Source organism: Pogoniulus pusillus, chromosome 28 (assembly GCF_015220805.1).
Source record: "Pogoniulus pusillus isolate bPogPus1 chromosome 28, bPogPus1.pri, whole genome shotgun sequence".
Classification (NCBI taxonomy): domain Eukaryota; kingdom Metazoa; phylum Chordata; class Aves; order Piciformes; family Lybiidae; genus Pogoniulus; species Pogoniulus pusillus.
The window spans coordinates 17,919,251-17,932,465 of NC_087291.1; the positions used below are offsets into that span (position 1 = coordinate 17,919,251).

Here is a 13,215-nt window from a genome sequence, read left to right on the forward strand (position 1 = left end):
GCCCAGACTTTTCAGTGGCTGGTGGATCCAAAGAAACAAGACCACTTCATCACTAGGGTGAGCTGTTTGTTAGAGGGTTTGAGTCTCAAGAGCCTCCTGAAAGCTTCAGACACAGCTTTAGAAAGCCACCTGGTGTCACCCTACATACTCAGGTAACATCCTGAAGAGCAGTTAGCATGTTCTAACTGTATTAAACTATGTAGGAGATTCAGGAAGGGGGAATGAGCGACAGGCAAGAGGGGAGAGACAAGAAACAGAGCAGTCTTGCATTACTGTGCAAGCACATCACAGCTGAAAGAGCAGCCACAGCTACCAGCACACAGCTACAGAACACCTGCCCCTGGGAAGAGGTGAAATAAATATAGAGGAGGCCCTTTTCAAATGGTGGCTTGCATTGCAGAAGGGCATGAGGCTGGAATGTTCCCAGAATCAGGAATGCTGGAACCACCTACTCTAAAAGGCACAGCATCCACCTGTGCAAGAGCTTGCTCGTCTGCAGGCTGGCATCCTGTGGCTGTGCAACAGGGCAGAGCCATCTCCTCCAGCCATTAGAATGGTCAACTGCTGGGAAAAAAGCCCCAAAGTTTGCATTGCACAGCAAAATGGATCCATTCTGACAACAGAATCACAGAAAGCCAGGCTGGAAGGGGGACCCCAAAGCCCAGCTGCTCCAACCTTTCCAGCTGAAACAAGCTGGCCCAGCACCTTGGCAAGCTGAACGTGGCAAATGACCAGTGCAGGGCAATCCACTGCTTCCCTTGGGGGAGGATCCCAATGCCAAACTGTGCTCAGGGGGAAGTATTTTCCTCCTTACCTGCCACATGAGGAAAAGCTGAAAGAGCTGACTTTGGTCAGCCTTAAGAAGAAAACAGAATCCTGCTCTCAGGTCTTCATAGGAACAAAGACTGGTTTGGGTTGGAAGGGATCTTTAATGGAATCCTGAACTGGTTTGGGTTGGATGGGACCTTTAATGGAATCCTGGGCTGGTTTGGGTTGGAAGGGACCTTTCACAGCATCCTGGACAGGTTTGGGTTGGAAGGGACCTCCAAGATCCACTGCTAGAACTAGCAGTGGAGAGAGACACTTCCCATCAGAGCAGGTTGCTCAAGGCCCCATCCAATCTGCCTTTGGACCCCTTGATGCTTGGAGCTTCCACAGCACCTTCAGTTACACATGGACCAATTTTAGCCACTGCCATCTTTAAGAATCCAAACCTTTGCAGAGGAACAGAAGTGGTTCTGTGTTGGAAGCATCCTCCAAGACAGGGAATCGAGGCCACTGCCTGGTAACACTGCCTAGGTGCCCTTGGCTGCAGCTGTTGGGACACAGCAGCTGAGTGGGCAGATTGAGAGGGACAAGAGGAATCTTCAGAGCTGGAGCAAGCAGAGCCAGGCTGTCCTGGGGAGAATAAAGGAGAGAGCAGCTCCAGTGAGGCGTGAGGAGCATGGACTGGCTGGCTTTGGGCACGTGGCAGGGCCTCTTTTCACCACAAGCTGTGGGTAGGCTGCTTGGGGAGCTGGGGGGTTATTTTTTGTTCCAAGTTCATACCAAAGGTTTCAATTTCAACATGCAGCTTTTTGAACAGCTCCATTTAGCACTTCTCCAGGCTGCTTTGATCTGCACGTCATCAGAACTCTGAAGGAGCTAAAACATGCTGAAGATACCCAGAAAATACTGCCTGGTTCTGCTGGAGCTGGTGGAACTCCTGCAGAAGCTACGCCCAGGGAACACAGGGTTTCTGCTCTCACACGCCTGAGGAGCTGCTAACATTGAGAACCTCTGCAAAGGACAGAGGACACTGTTACTAGAGCCAAGGTGTGGCCAGCAGGTCTAGGGAGGCTCTCCTCCCCTCCTGCTCTGCTCTGCTGAGACCACCCCTGCAATACTGTGTCCAGGTTTGGCTCCCCAGTTCAAGAGAGACAGGAACCAGTTAGAGAGAGTCCAGCAGAGAGCTGCGAGGATGACTGGGGGACTGGCACATCTCTGCTGTGAATTCAGACTGAGAGCCCTGGGGCTGCTTAGTCTGGGTAGGAGAAGGCTGAGAGGGGACCTGATCAACACCTGGGAGGTGGGTGCCAAGAAGAAGGGGCCAGGATCTTTTTGGTGGTGCCCAGTGAAAGGACAAGGGGCAATGGACACAAACTGGAACTCAGTATGACACAAACTTGCTTTGCTGTGAGGGTGCCAGAGGTGTACCTGGAACAACAGGTGCAAGACACAAGCCAGGAGCTTCCACCTCAACACAGGAGAAATTTCTGTATGGTGAGTGTGCCAGAGCCCTGGAGCAGGCTGCCAGAGAGGCTGTGGAGTCTCCTTCTCTGGAGACTTTCAAGACCCACCTGCATGCGTCCCTGTGTGACCTGCCCTGGGTGAGGCTGCTCTGGCAGGGCAGGCTGGACTCAAGGACCTCCAGAGGTCCCTTCCAACCCCTACCATCCTGAGATTCCACAATTCCTGGGCACCCTGACACCACAAGTTCCAAAACTGAAGTCAATCCAGCAGACTTTGAAGCTTGGTGACTAACTTAAGAGGAACGTGACTCATTTTCTTAGAAAACCATAGGAAGAGGTAAAAGAGATGGGAAGAGGAATAACAGCAACTCACTGATCCCCTTCCAGGCTGATCTGGACACCCTGGGTCTCCAGGCTGACTCCTCCCTCCTAGCCACAACAGGAGCAGATGGAGAAAACAATCCACAGCATTTCTGACCTGAGCTCAGTGAGGCTCAGCTTCAAAAAGCCATTTCTAAGAAGCAGGGACCAAAGCAGCAGGCTCTTGGGAAGGCTTGCACAGGACAATTATGTGATTACTTTGTTCAGGCTTATTTCACCTTGTAACAACACCCACAGCAACAGAAACTAAACCCTCCAAAGGCTGTCTTTTTAGTTAAATTTAGATTCACAGCATGCTTGAGGTTGGAAGGCATCTCAAGGATTAGTTCCAACCCTGCTGCCATGGGCAGGGACACCTCCCACTAGATCAGCTTACCCAAGGCCTCATCCCCTCACTCAGACTGCCTTAGTCTCCTCTAAACACCCTCAGCTGCTCCTCCCCAGCCCTGTTCTCTGGACCCTTCACCAGCTTTCATGCCCTTCTCTCAACCTGCTCCAGCCCCTCAATTCCAGTCTTTGGAATAAGGATCCCAAAACTGACCCCATCACTCCAGCTGTGGCCTCCCCAGCCTTGAGTCCAGGGGACAATCCCTGCCCTGCTCCTGCTGGACACACCAGAGCTGATCCAGAAGAGGATGCTGGTGGCCTTCTTGGCCATGTGAGCACAGCCTGGCTCACCTTCAGCTGCTGTTGAGCAGCACCCCCACATCTTGCTCTGCTGGGCAGCTTCCAGCCACTCTGCCCCAAGCCTGAAGCCTTCATGGGGTTGTTGAGAGCCAAGTGCAAGACCCTCTTCTAGAAAACTCTGCAGCCCCCTGGGCCACACACCTCAGCTGGCCCATAACACATTTAGTCTGCAGGGAACCTCTGCAGCTCAGCTGCTCCAATGCTCTACCCAAGGCCATTCTCAGTCAAGCTCAGAGCATGGCCATGGGGGGAGATCCCACAGCCTGTGAGCAACCTGTAGCAGCATTTGTACACCCTCATGGTATAAATCTCTCCCAACACCTGATACATCCCTTGCTGGAACTGTGTGCTGATTTTGAAGGGACAGAGCCCTAGGCAGGCTGTTGGTCAGGACAGGTGACTTGAGTTGGTCCACATCCATTACAAAGGGGAAGCTTGCTGAGGACAGGAGTGAGTGTCTTGCTTGGGCTCCTCTTCCTACTCCTAAGTGATGCTTTCCCATTTGTTGGGAGCAGCACAGCTTCACTGGCTTGAGCATAACTTCATCTAGTTTACACTGGCATTAGTTAGGCTCTTTCATTACATCCATTTCCATGTCAATCTATGGGTCCCTTCTCCTCTTCCTGATCCCCCTTCTCTGCTGGGAAGGGGTCATGGGGCAATGAAGCAGCTGCTACATTTTGGCTCTGGGTACAGGCTAAAGGTAGCCACACAGCTCTTCCAGGGAGGGTCTGATTCTCTCTTCTGAGACCAAGATCCTGCCCCTAGTCTCCCCTGGTCACTGGGAATAACATAGAATAACATAGAATCAACCAGGTTGGAAGAGACCTCCAAGATCATCCAGTCCAACCTATCACCCAGCCCTATCCAGTCAACTAGACCATGGCACTGAGTGCCTCATCCAGTCTTTTCTTGAACACCCCCAGGGACGGTGCCTCCACCACCTCCCTGGGCAGCCCATTCCAATGCCAATCACTCTCTCTGCCAACAACTTCCTCCTAACATCCAGCCTAGACCTGCCCTGGCACAACTTGAGGCTGTGTCCCCTTGTTCTATTGCTGGCTGCCTGGCAGCAGAGCCCAACCCCACCTGGCTACAGCCTCCCTGCAGGCAGCTGCAGAGAGCAATGAGCTCTGCCCTGAGCCTCCTCTGCTGCAGGCTGCACCCCACCAGCTCCCTCAGCCTCTCCTCACAGGGCTGTGCTCCAGGCCCCTCCCCAGCCTTGCTGCCCTTCTCTGGACACCTCCCAGCACCTCAACATCTCTCCTGAATGGAGGAGTCCAGAACTGGGCACAGCACTCAAGGAGTGGCCTGAGCAGTGCCCAGCTCCTCCAGCTCTTTTCACACAATGTGCTTCTGCCCCCTAATTACCTTGGCAGCCTCCCTCTGGACGGCTCCAGCAGGTTAGCTTCTCTCTGCTGGGCAGCACAAGAGCAGACACTGTTCCAGCAGCAGTCACACAGCAGCCAAGCTGACAGAACTGCTGCCTTCATTCCTGCCAAGTCAAGGCACATTGTTGACTCCCATTCAACTTGGTGGCCACCGGGAAAGTGATGTCATTTGCTGCCACGTTGCTTTTTGGCCACTGGGAGCAGGCTGTGCTACAGCGCAGGGTTATTTGTTCCGCTTTGATTTCCAGAGCCTTTGTTGAACACCACCAGGGTCCCAACGGCCTATTCCTCCAGCCAGGCCCACGTCCTGCACAAGAGCAGCCCTACCCTCCAGCACCAACCTGCTGTCATCACCCAGCCTGCTGATGGTGCATTCCATCACCCCGGTCCAGGTAATTACTGAAGATTAGAACTGCAAAGCCTGCACCATTTCATCTTGCCCAGCGCTCATTACCATGTCTTGAAGAGGAGAAAGGACTTCCACCTAGGTTAATTTTAACTAATTAACAGGTTGGTAAATGGGCTGCTACAAAGAACTTGAATTTCAATACACAGGCCACCAAGTAAAGCCTCTTCAGGAGGCTGCTGGGGTTTTTTGTCTCTTTAATGGGCAGTTTGTGCCTAGTGACTCACTGGAATAGCTCCAACAAGAGATTCCTCTCCAACACATCCTTCTAAATATGGAAAACTAAATATATAAAGTATCTGTGTCAGTGACTCTCCAGAAGTCAGGGGGAAAGGGCCTAAATGAAGAGCTGCTGTTGTCTGTCTGTTAGCAGTGTCCCAGGACTGCATCCTGTGTACCTCCAAACGCAACCCTCCTGAGGAGCCAGGGAATTGCAGTTCTTCCACCAAGAACCACTGCTTTACCTTACAGCTGGGTCAGGCTCACAATGCTGCACAGGCCTCGACCATTCTGCACCCAAATTCTGGAGTAGAACAGGCAAGATGTGCTTCTTCAAGGATGATCTGACACATCTGCTCTTGTGAGCTCTGCTCTGCAGCTGTGTCTCCAGATCTGAGCTTGGAAGGGCCAAGCCCCACACCTGATAGAGACTGGGTTCACTTCAGCTACTCAGCAGAAGTGAATGAAATTGTGGCACTCAATGTTTGAGCTCTTCCCAATGTGAAAATGCATAACCTGCATTATTAGCACTGCCAGAACTTTGGGCTTCAGAGCTTAGCAGCTCCACACTTGGGCAGCTTCTTCCAGACACTGATGAAAATCACCATTTTGATAGGCCACGAAGGAATCTTAGAACACAAGCACAGAATGGTTTGGGTTGGAAGGCATCTTGAAGGTCACCCAGTCCAACCCCTCTGCAGTCAGCAAGGACATCCTCCACTACATCAGGCTGCCCACAGTCCTGCCAAGCCTCACTTTGACTATCTTCAGGGATGGGGCCTCAACCACCTCCCTGGGCAACCTGCTCCTTCTGGGCTTTGCTCCTCCAGGCCATCTCTGCCTGTCTATCCACAGTCTTTCAACACTTGGACACTGGGAACCAATTCTGCACCATGAGGGTCCTGGAACACTGCAGCAGGCTGCCCAGGGAGGTGATGGAGGCCACATCCCTGGAGATATTCACAGCCAGGCTGGACAAGGCTCTGAGCAAGTGGAGGATGTCCCTGCTGAGTGCAGGGTGGGGTTGGACTGGATGGCTTTTAGAGGTCCCTTCCAACCAGTGCATCCCAGGCTCACAGGATGTTAGGGGCCGGAATGGACCCAAATAGCTCATCCAGTCCAACCCCCCTGCCAGAGCAGGGCCAGACAATCTAGCTCAGGGCACACAGGAACACATCCAGACAGGCCTGGGAAGTCCCCAAAGAAGGAGACTCCACAGGCCCTCTGGGCAGCCTGTGCCAGGGCTCTGGGACCCTTACAGGAGAGAAGTTCCCCCTTGTGCTGAGCTGGAGCCTCCTGTGCTGCAGCTTCCATCCACTGCTCCTTGTCCTATTGCAGGGAGCAGTGAGCAGAGCCTGTCCCCCCCTCTCCTGCCCCCCAGGATGTTTATAAACGTTGATTAAATCCTCTCTCAGTCTTCTCTTCTCCAGACTCAGCAGCCCCAGGGCCCTCAGCCTCTCCTCACCAGGCAGTGCTCCAGTCCCCTCATCCTCCTCCTAGCCCTCTGCTGGGCTCTCTCCAGCAGATCCCTGTCGCTCTCAACCTGAGGAGCCCGAAACTGAAGGCAGTACTCAACTCCTACATGTTAACTGGAGATCAATACATTGCTCATCTCCCAGCAGCTCAGCGATGCAGAACACAGCAGAGTAAGCCCCCAGATGCTAACCAAGTAAACAATCCTTCCAGCAATTCACGCAGGCAAGGCAAGTAAGAAAAAGAATCCTTCAGAAGCAAACTGGATTGCAGCAGCATTTACAGGCTGCTGGTTGCTGAAATCAGTCCTGATGTGCATCCAGCCTGGCACTTGCTATTTTTACATCTTACACACAGAGCAGCTAATAAAAACCCCAAGTCAAATACACAACTGCGTAGCACAGCAGCGCAGGAACGAGCAAATGCTTAGCACAGAGGTGATTAGTGAATTACCACAGCCTTAAAACGACTCTTCTAAAGCCTGTCATGAATTGTAATAGAACCAGTGCTTAATACATTAAATAGTGGTAGAGCAGAAACCAGCACCGACAGGTAGATCTCCTGATCTTGCCTCCTAATCCACCAGCTGGTTGCTAACAGGAAACACTCCAATGACCATCAGCAGTGCTTCACCTCTGCCCCCTGCAAAGTGAGCTCTTGGCTCGCACAGGAACACTGAGTTTCCACACCGCAGTTCTGCTACAAACTAACATCACCTTTAACTTTACCCTCCAAATTCCAGCTTGCCATAAAAGAGCAGAGGGAGGGCGAGAGGGAGAATTGCTACCCTGTAGAACCTTCTTGACAGAGGAGATCCTAAGTGGACTGCGAGCGCAGCTCAAGCTAATAGATACAAACCCAATTTGCTGCACTAAGTTGTTTCATTTGTAGCCATTTACAATCAGGACCCGAGGCAGCTGCCACACAAACAGGATGTGATGTTCCTGCAGCCCAGCTAAAGCACCTGCTGAAAGAACAAGCAGGGCCTGGGTTCTAAAGCAGAATTTGATTGATAAAGTAGAAAAACAGATTCATTATTTCCCATGCTGGATGCCAAGAAGGGTGATCATCAGGTGAAGCACTTGGGGCAGAGAAGCAGCTTCCAGCTTATCTCTGCTTTTAACTGCAATTGAACAGAGTGCATGGACCAGACAAGAAATAGGCCACTGGAATGGAGAGAATTAGGTATGGCAAAGCCAGAAATAGCTTTGAAACCTCCAAAGCTGCCCATCCTCCAGTCATCTGCCATTAAAAAACAACAAAGGGAAGGGACAGAGAATCATGGAGTTGGTTTGGTTGGAAAAGACCTTCAGGATCACCCAGTCCAACCACTCTGACTGCCAAGGCTGGGACTAAGCCATGGCCCTCAGCACCACAGCTCTGCCTCTTGGAAACACCTCCAGGGATGGGCATTCAGCCGCCTGCCTGGGCAGCCTGTGCCAGGCTCTGAGAGCCCTTTTAGTGGAGAAGAGTCTTTGAATGTGCAACCTAAAGCTCCGCTGGTGACACCTGAGGCCATCTGCTCTCGTTGCCTTGTCACAGGAGGAGTTAAGCAGGACCTGCCTCTCTAAGCCCCTGCTGACTGGGCTTGGGCAGCTGCCTGTCCTCTACCTGCCATGTGATAGCACTGAGGATGATCTGCTCCATCACCTTCCTTAGCACCAAGGTCAGAGTGACAGGCCTGTGCTTCCCCAGACCCTCCTTCTGGCCCTTCTTGTAGATAGGTGCCACATTTGCCAACTTCCAGCCACCAGAGTCCCCTCCACTCAGCCAGAGCTGCTGGCAAATGACTGGAAGCTGCCTGCTGAGCACTTCTGCCAGCTCTCTCCTTACCCTCACGCCCAGCCCCACACACCTCTGTGTGTCCAAGTGGTGTAGCAGGTCACTAACTCTTTCCCCTGAGGTGAAGGGGACTCCGTCCTGCTCCCTGGCCCTGCCTTGCAGCTCAGGGGCTGGGGAGGTGGAGAATGCCTGCCCTTACCACTGAACACCAAGGCAAAAAAAGGCAGCAAGCATCAGCCTGTGCCACTACATTTCCCCACATCCATAAAGGATGGAAACTCTCCTTGGCCCTCCTTGTGCTGCTGCTATATTGGTAGGAGCGTGGGGGTTTGCAGCAGTGAGCAGACCAAGGGCTTCAGCTCTTCTCCTTTTCTCCCTGCATAGCCTCCTGACACCCTGGCTCCCCTTGGAGCTGCCTGACCCTTCTCCCAGAGGCCATCTTTTTTTCCCCCTCTGACTTCCAGACAAAGCTGGTTTGCTTCCCTGCTGGCTCATCTTTCAGCACATCAGGGCATGTCCTGCTCCTGCACCTTTAAGCCTATCCAACCTTCCTGGGCTGCTTTGCCCTTCAGGACTGTCTCGCAGGGAACTCTGTCAGGCCAAAGTCTGCCCTCTGGAAGCCCCAGGTGGCAGTTCTCCTAACCCTTCCTTCTCCAAGAATCAAAAACTTTCATTTCACGGCTGCTAAGCTTAAGATGACCTCCACCCACCACACCACCTCCAAGTCCTTCCCAGCTCAGGAACAACAGTGCCAGCAGGGTGCTTTCCCTAGCTGGCTGTGTTAGGAAGTTCTCTTCCACACACTCCAGGAACCTCCTGAAGCGTTTCCTCTCCGCTGCATTGTATTTCCAGCAGACACCTGGCAAGTTGAAGTCCCCCAGGAGAACAAGGGCTGGTGACTATGAGACTTCTCCCAGCTGCTTCTAGAGTATTTTGTCTGCCATCCTGGGAAGGTGGCAGGTCATAGAGGAGCTGTGCCTGCTGCACCGGGCAGGAACTCAGCACCATCAGAGCCTGCTGCTTAGGTCCCTGTGCTCAGCCAGGCCGAGAGAGAACAGGGAATCCTCCAGACCATGCATGGCAGGAGGGCTGAAGCAGGTGATCTCTTAGGTCCTTGCCAACCCAAACCACTCTATGTATCTATGAATCTAAATGGCAAACACAAGTCAGCAGGAACCTCCCTCGAGTAGGGAAAATCCCCACGAGGTGGAAGAAAGGTTTCTCCAAGAGAGAAGAACTATTTTATCCCTCATTAATAACTTGCTGCCTCGCTTGCCATGATGTAATATTTAAGCTGCACTAACTTCACTATCAAAGATTAACATCACTACACTGCAGGCTGGGTGCAAAGCTTGGGTTCCTAGGTGCAAGTTCAAGCCCCAGCTTAGAAAACTTACTGCTAGAGAATTCCTTCTGGCTCCTCACCTTGCTCGTCAGGACAGAACTGAAGAAGAAAAGTTACAAGTGGAACTCTACACTGTCATGCAGCTGCTCCACAAAGCCACCCAAGGCAGGGAAGATGCCAGGCATTAAGCAGAGAAACCTGTTTCCCTGCAGGAATCCTGCTACTGCTTTTTTGCTGCAATTATCCTTCAAGGGTCAGAGTTTAGAACTTATGTGCCTTAAAATCACAGCATGCCAGGCTGGAAGGGACCCCAAGCCTCAGCTGCTCCAACCTTTCTAGGTGACAGCCTAGTTGAAATGAGCTGGCCCAGCAGCCTGCCAAGCTGAGTACAGAAACTGTAGGGGAATCCTCTGCTCCCCTTGGGAGAGGATTCCAATGTCTGACTGTGCTCATGGGGAAAAACATAAATCAAAGCAACACCACTGAAGGAAAACCTCTCTTGAGCAGCTCCAACAAACCTTCTAGAGGCTCTGCTGGAAAAGCCAAGGCACACAGACTGGCTTTAGGTCAGCAGAAGTGCTTGCCTTATCTAAACGCTCGGTGATCGTCGTTTGGAGAACAGCAGATAGAGATACACATAAAAGTGAGTGTGAGATGAGAAGGACTTGGGGGTGCTGGGTGAGGAGAAGCTCAACAGGAGTTGGCACCGTGTGCTGGCAGCCCAGAAACCAAGCCTGGGCTGGGCTGAGCCCCAGCAGTGTGGCCAGCAGGGGCAGGGAGGGGCTTCTGCCTACGCTGTGCTGCTGAGCCCCAGCTTGCAATCCTCTATCCAGCTCTGGAGTGCCCAACACAAGAAGGGCATGGAACTGTTAGAGCAGGTCCAAGGGAGGCCACCAAGATGACCTGTGGGCTGGAGCACCTCTGCTCCATATGGAGACAGGCTGAGAAAGTCGAGGGTGTTTAGCCTGGAGAAGAGAAGGCTGCAGGGAGACCTCAGAACAGCCTTCCAGGATTTGAAGGGGGCCTCCAGGAGAGCTGGAGAGAGACTTTGCACAAATAATGACATCTCCTAAAGCCATTTTTTATAGTTGTTCCATTGACCAAAAGCTGGCAGCTGGAGAAAGCATTAAAGTTCCCATGTTCAGCTCCCTTCAGGTTTCCTTTAATAATGAATGAGGTGTGGATGCCTGATAGGAACAGATGTGTAAACTTACCTACAACACAGAAATGTATCCAGGAAATGGGGTTCTCAGCAAGCCAAACCATGTGCTTAAATATCTACAGACCTGGTCCTACCTACATGTGCAAGAGAAAAATAAAGAGGGGCCACAGGAAACTCCCTCAATTTCTACCCTTTGGCTACTGATACTATCAATATTCTGAGCACCACTGTTCTCTTTGGGGCTTGCTCTAATAATAGTCTGTTGATGCACACAGATATGTATTACACACACATCTATATACACCTAGAATCACAGGATTGGAAAAGACCTCCAAGATTGTGAGTCTAACCATCAACCTAACACCACCATGGCCACACATTTCTTGAACTCCTCCAGGGATGGTGACTCCACCACCTCCCTGGGCAGCCTGTGCCAAACCCTGATCACTCCTGCAGCAAAGAAGTGTTCCTTAATCTCCAACTTAAACCTCCCCAGGCATAATTTCAAGCAATTTCCTCTCATCCTATTCACCTGACAGTAGGAAGAAGAGGCCAAGCCCCACCTCACTCCAACAACTGTAAAGAGAGGGCACCCCAGAAACATTGATTAGCTTTTTGGCAGGCTTCTAGAGACAGCTGAAGGCAGGAAGAATATAATGTGTTGTTACAATAGTGCCTCCTTTTACAGACTAACAGCTCCTAGAGTCATAGAATGGTTTGGAAGGGACCTCGAGGATCATCCAGCTCCAACCCCTCCCTGCCATTGCAATTTCTTAAAGGAGGAGCTGTTTGATTGCAGGACCAAAGAAAGTCCTGGGAAGAAAGTTTCCAGAAGCCTCCTCTGTAAATTCACTCCCTTTATTTGTAAGCCATCAGCCACTTACTCTTTCCATGTCCAGGCAAGGAACAACCAAGCACAGCAGATGCTCTAAATTCTGCCACTTCACTTTAGTGTAGACACCTCAAGTAAATAAGCCCTGTGTTCTCAGAAGCTGAAAAATGCTGTTGCTTTCCCTGTGACTAAAGCTTTTTTTCTCTTCCCATGGAAGAAGAACATTTTTTCCCCTCCACCCAAGAGAGATTAAAGAGAAATTAATCCACCACGCTCCGTGGGATAAAACACCCAGACATGTAAGGAAGACACAGACTCTTCTCACTGCTAAGCTCCACAGCTAATAACTGCCTCCCAGGTGGTCCCTCTCCTCGGGACCGTGCTGAAATGACAGCACACCTACTGCTGTTAGGTCTACAACTTAAACCACTCCATTTCTGGAACTGCTGAGCACCTAAACACACTCAAAGAAAGCACAACCAGCAGTGATTAGCAAGGATGCAAAGGTCCAGGCAAACAACACAAGCTGTGGTGTCCGTGCCTTACTCTGCAGAGGGTGTTTTGGTGACTCCACAGTTCTGCTGCTTACTATCTGAACTGCAAATGCAAGGCTGAGGAGCCATGAAACAGCCAGGTTCTGATTTGGTTTTTTAAGCTGTCTAGCTTCCAGTACATGCTTAGACATGTCTGGGAGGGTGACAGCGCTAAGGAAAGAAACGTTACCCTATCAAGACTCGATTTTTAGCCCGAGAATAAACAGAAATCACTAAATCACGAGGCGGCGAGTGTTCAGTTTCATTGAGGAGACTGCTCAGGGCGGCGTTACCCAGCCTGGAAGCAAGGTTAGGCTGCCACAGCGCACCCAGCAGCACATGCCCGGCTCTGCCCGCTCAGGCTTGATTCCTCTTCCCTTCCAGGCAGCATTTCCAGGCTTCCAACAGGGAGGGAACGAGCTCCCAGCGGCAGACAACCGAAGCCAGGCCATCGGCAAGCTCCAAACTTTCCGACGCTCCCAGCCTCGGGAGCCAGGCCACCCCGGGGGCTGCTGCAGCCGCCGAGCTGCCATCCAGCCGGCTCCCCGGTCCTCCGCCATCGCGGGGCGCGGCGCCCGGGGCCGGCGGCAGCCTCTTCCCCCTCCATCAGCGGCACAGCCCCGCCGCCTCCCGCCGCTGCGCTTCCCCGCAGCCCCCTGCCCAGCGGGGCTCACGCCGCCGGGGGCCTGCCCTGCACTGGCAGCTGCACCGAGCCCGGGCTCCTTAGCCTCGGTAACCTGCGGCTCGGTGACCCCCACACCGGCGCTGCCCTC

The 13,215-nt window shown here is 52.3% G+C and overlaps 1 protein-coding gene across 5 annotated transcripts in view; it reads right to left on the reverse strand.

The window, feature by feature from the left end:
- The window catches only part of ANKIB1 (ankyrin repeat and IBR domain containing 1), an 85,951-nt gene that overhangs the window by 46,375 nt on the left and 26,361 nt on the right, over positions 1-13,215 (reverse strand). The window lies entirely within an intron of this gene.